Source organism: Rutidosis leptorrhynchoides, chromosome 2, assembly GCF_046630445.1.
Source record: "Rutidosis leptorrhynchoides isolate AG116_Rl617_1_P2 chromosome 2, CSIRO_AGI_Rlap_v1, whole genome shotgun sequence".
In the NCBI taxonomy this organism is placed as follows: Eukaryota; Viridiplantae; Streptophyta; class Magnoliopsida; order Asterales; family Asteraceae; genus Rutidosis; species Rutidosis leptorrhynchoides.
The window spans coordinates 446,182,458-446,188,457 of NC_092334.1; positions in this window are offsets into that span (position 1 = coordinate 446,182,458).

The following is a 6,000-nucleotide window of genomic DNA, read 5'->3' on the forward strand; positions in this document are numbered from 1 at the left end:
TTGATTGCATGAATAGTGTATAGAGAAAATTCATATCTTAGAGTATCTGCTAATTTATATTTTAGCGTATCTGTTACTGTAAACTTTGCCTGACATATTCCGTAAATTCCTCCGTAATCTACGAAATCTTTTACTCTATATATATAGATATTCTGTGTAATTAGAATATCATCTGATAGCCAAAAATCATTTCATATCGAAAAAAAATTATTTATTCAATTGTACGAAATGGAATTCGTCATTAGTTCAAGTCCCTCGAATTCCGATATGGAATCCCACTCAAGCTCCGAAAGCAGTGTGACTGGAATGGATCAACCAATCAGCCATCATCTATTTTAGATGAATTGGGGATGGGTTCGTAGTCTCCTCAATCATTGGAGACAAGAAGAAGGCGATCATTTCCATCCTCCACATTGCCCTCTTGGCGAAGACCTGAAGCACTTACCGGCGAACATGTCCGAAACATCATTTTCAGTCTCATTTCCAGAGTATCTCGTCACGATTATATACTACATCAAATTCTAGATTTTATTTATCCGTTCGTCCGAACCGACAATCACCCCGGTGTAATAGAAGAAGTCAACGAGCTTCGCGCTCGGGTAGTGGCTTTGGAGAATATGGTGCAAAGGTTACAAACACCAGCAGCAGCACCAACAGCATAACCAGTACTACCATCATCAACGCCAACAGTACCATTACCACCCCCAACCACAACCGCGTCGTAAACCTCAACTTTACAATCTGTCCCATGAGCACCAATGTCATACGCCCTGTAGATACTAAGGAATACCAACAACAACAAATGATGAAGTGTTGATTCATAACTTCATTGGAGAAACACTCCGCGGTGATTATGCAATCTCTAAAGTCTTAGAGATTATCTATTTTAACCCTAACCATAAATCAGACGAGTGAATCAAAATGATAGAAGGAAGAGTAGAAACCCTGACAAGAATGATGTGTGATTTATAAGCTAGACTTATTTTACCAATAGCATCAACAGTACCGTAGCATCACCATCACAGTCAGTGCCGTCAGTGTCATCAGAATCAGTAGCACCTATAACATCACAAACTCCGTCAGTTCAAGAATCACTGTGGACATCATTACGAATCAATAACGCGTATATTGTATCAACGAGTTATGAAGTATTAACTCACTCCCTATGAAGAAATTATATGTATATTTTATATATATATATATAAATTTTGAGATCAAAATAAATCTTTCCATACTAAGCTATTATGTGTGAATCTTAATTACTCGGTTAATTCATATTACTAATATGCAATGAGGTACGTCCTTCGTCCGCAACTTAACCATCGTTAACTACAATCTCTATTTTAATTCAATAAATTTCATCTCATAATAAAACAAGTGTATTAATCAAATATATGTTTGATTTTACACTTTCATCATCGATGTACTCGAAACTTTTCCAAGAACATCATTCATACCTTGCGAAGTTCACAAGAATTTCACGAAAACCAACATCATGCATCAACAAATAACAAAGTATTGATTCATAATATCATTGAAGAAATACTCCGTAAAAGTTATGTAATTTCTAAAGTTCAGGGATTACTCAATTCTAGTTTCAACCCTAAATAAAATGAGTTTAATTTAATATTAACTCATTAAATCTATGTTACGTCTAAAGAAAATATGCACATATATATTTTCATAAAGACTTTAATCAAATTCTTTTATACAAAATATTAATTGTGAATTTTTTTTTAACGGGTAGGTAATACCCGAGAGATATATAAATTCACAATTAATATGTTACATTCTTCGAATCTGATTCAATAATCATCAACTATACTCACTATTTTCTCAACAATATGCATTCTTTCATAAAAATCAAAATAACCATACTCATTCAAATTCAATTACATATTCTGATTTTGAAATCGCAGAATTCAATTCAAGATATAACCGGTATCATCACTCTTAGATTCCTACATCTTTCAAAGTTATACTTTGACTTCAAAACTGTGCTAGAACATCATATGTATATTAACGATTACAATCTGTGTTCAAACCCTCCGAAATTCCTGAAGACACTTCAAATAATGAACAATCGAGATGATGATCCAACTACATGTTACCCACAGTTATGTACCTTAAAAACTTATAAAACCAAAGTCATAGTTTAACACGTATTCGTGTCAGACCCTTTGGCATTTATTAGCTAAAATGACTTTTCAATTCCTTTCCAAAGTAGTCAGTTTTGTCACAGCTCCAGCAAGTCAACTTCGACTTTTCAGTCGAAACAACCTTATTATAACCTTGATATATACGTCGCCCTTTCGCCATCGTTACCGGGGAACCATTTATGTTCCATCACATTAGCAATAAACTTACCAACAACTTCACTGATTTTTGATTTTTCGAAAAATCATTATAATTATCAAAACCCATCATTTACCTATCTGCATCTTGTAATGAGAATTGCTATATGAATCATTGGGAAATAGCAATCAGTATTTTAAAATCTCGCAGCATGTCGACGCCAACAGTTATACATATAACGTCTATCTCCTGGACTTACATACTGTGAATGTGAAGTTTCTGAAAAACACCCTGAACTGCGAACTAGTTCTCGAAATGCTGATGAAGCAGCAAAAACTATAAACAACTTTAACAGTAAAAAGTTGATGATAAAGAGTAGTGTGTTGGCAAAAGCTCAGAAAAAGTAAAAGTAAATAAAATCCTCCGGTGGTAAATGAAAGAGAAGAATAACAGATATGAAGGTTAGGAGTATATCAAGAATCAGAACTGGATGAAGCATTTCACAATATTTTGAAGGTATGAAATGAGGAAGAAGATGTAGAAATGGTGAGAATAAATGAAACGGAAGTGGTCAATTTATAGCGAAATATCGGACACAGCAATCGAGGCAGATTACACATTTAATCAAAGAAAATCCAAATTTCCGCAATTTCCAAAGAATCAAATCTTATTTAGATTATGAAGATTTTCTATTCCTTAAAATCCGGAAATAAATCGTTATTACGTTAATAAATAATACGAATCTCTATAACTTCTCTCATACGCTTCGAATAATTGGATTGTTTTATCCATAATTATTCAACGATGATACAATTCTATTTATCAACTCATATTCGTCATAAAAACATTTTATTGTTAGTCATGACGACCTCACTCAAATTTCGGGACGAAATTTCTTTAACGGGTAGGTACTGTGATGACCCGGAAATTTCTGATCAAATTTAAACTTAATCATTGTATGATTAACATTTCTGACACGATAAGCAAAGTCTATGAAGTTGAATCTCAAAATTTTGAACTATTCAATTACCCTTCGATTGTTCTCAACGATTCGCGAACAATTATATGTAAATAGATACATATGCTATAACTTGAAAACATAACAAAGTGTTATGAAAATGATACTGTGCATTAACCTTATTGGTTTGATTATCTGTTTGATATTTAGATAAGTTAACTAAAACGTTTAAGATGAACCAGTAAAACACTAATTTGCTACAGTATTTTCGATTTGCTATAGTACCCGAAAAGCTACAGTGTTTTCAAAAATCACTATTTGCTACAGTAAAAAAAACCTTTGCTGCAGTAAAAACTATTTTAAAATGTATTTTAACAAATAGCGAGACGTTGATTTATAGAAGTAAATGACCAAAACACTCAAATGTATAAATTATATTTCGAGTGATATAGTTTAGGGATAATTTAAGGCTATATTTTGACAAAGGTACGTATCCCAAAATGTAAAATGCAAGTTTTCTCAGTATACGAAAGGACGTTCGAAAAACCAAAATCGGGACAGAAGTCGAGTGACAACGTATGACTTATCGGAACGAAAATTACAAGTCAACTATGCACATGAATTTAATATAATATATAATTAATTATATAAATTATTTATTATATTTATATTATAATATTATGTTGACGAGGAAGAAATCAAAACAATGTGAGCTGGAAAAGGGATCCATGCGATCGCATGGAATTCCCTCACATTCCCCATGCGATCGCATGGGGTCTGATATCAGGCCACATTATAAAGCTCGATCGTTTCTGCCATTTTTTTTACTCAATCTATCTCTCGACCTCTTCTCTCATATATATATATATATATATATATATATATATATATATATATATATATATTATATAAATTATTATTATTATTATTATTATTATTATTATTATTATTATTATTATTAAGATTAATATTATTATTAATCTTATTATTATTAATATTATTAATTAGTATTATACATAAAATACTACGACGAGGTTATGAGCATGTCACTTTCAAAATGGTTTTCGAGCGGGATAGAGCTAAGGAAATTATGGGTTATTGCCAAGGAGGTTATGGGTAATGTTCGGGGGTATATTTATGAATCAAACCTAGTGTCATCTCCGTTATGTCTACGTACTTTCCTACAATATTGAATCTCAATATTGATACGTAAGCACTCATATTTTATCTTTTATATATTAATTGTGTATCCATGTCTAGTGCTCGAGTATATATATTTATACATGCTTGTATGCTAAATTTCGTCGTTAAACAGTTTATGATGAATCACGAATTAAATACATATGTTACTGGTAAAAGGTATATGATATGCATATTTTTGGAAAGCTGGCGAAAAATCAATGACTTTTCATTTAGATATCGAATAGTTTCGATGAACGGATTAAGAGATATGATCAACTGAATTATGATTGACGTTAATTGAAATTGCTTTTGAATCTGCAATTAAGATTTAAACAACTTGTTTACGAGATTGATAAAATGGATTTTTGAATATTACCAACCGAGTAAATGACTCCTTATATAAGGTATGTCTCGTTTTGTTGAACTATTGTCAAAATTGACTTTTTGAAACGACTTTGGATAACTTTTGTATGTTGATCTCGAGCATTAGGATTGTGATACACTATGACCAGACTTAGCTTGATAGACATTTATTGACCAACATATGTTCTCTAGGTTGAGATCTATGGTTATTTGGTAATCCGAGTTTCGGTCACATTTTGGTGAACGACTTTATATGCTGCTAAGGTGAGTTTCATTTGCTCCCTTTTTAATTGCTTTTGCAATCTATATTTTTGGGCTGAGAATACATGCACTTTATTTTAAACGTAATGGATACAAGTACATACTAAATTCTACACTGAGTTTGAACCGAAAATCCCTTAGCTTTGGTAACTAGTAACTGCCGGTTATAAGAACTGGTGGGCGCGAGTAGTAGTATATGGATCCATAGGGCTTGACATCCCCGTCTGTTCCAGGTATAGAAACCCTAGCCTGAACTATAAAACAGACGTATACTATTTGAGTTTAGTACACGTTGGATTGCGTGTATTGTACATGTTGGTTGCATGTATGTTAAAATAGGGGTACTTATTATAACGTTAAAGTTTAGTTACCAGGGTGCTCAATCTTGTAGAATATTTTGATAAACGTTTCTGGACGAAACAACTGAAATCTTGTGATCCACCTTTATATACAGATTATATAAAACTATAAAACTATGAACTCACCAACCTTTGTGTTGACACTTGTTAGCATGTTTATTCTCAGGTTTCCTAGAAGTCTTCCGTTGTTTGCTTATGTGTTAGACAAGCTATGTGCATGGAGTCTTACATGACATTTTTTTCAAGGAAACGTTGCATTCACCAAATCATCACCATGTATCTTATTTTGACTGCATTGTCAACGGAAGTATTATTGTAAACTATTATTTACAGTGATTATCTATATGTAGAAATCATCAGATGTCGAAAACCTTTGATTTAAATATTCATTTATGGTGTGCCTTTTTAAAAGAATGCAATATTTACAAAACGTATCATATAGAGGTCAAATACCTCGCAATGAAATCGATGAATGACGTGTTCGTCCATATGGATTTGGAGCGATCGTCACAGAAGTATTTAGCGAATATCTTACTCCTTACTTTAAAACTCTTGCGGACAATATTCTTCATCATCCTCTGA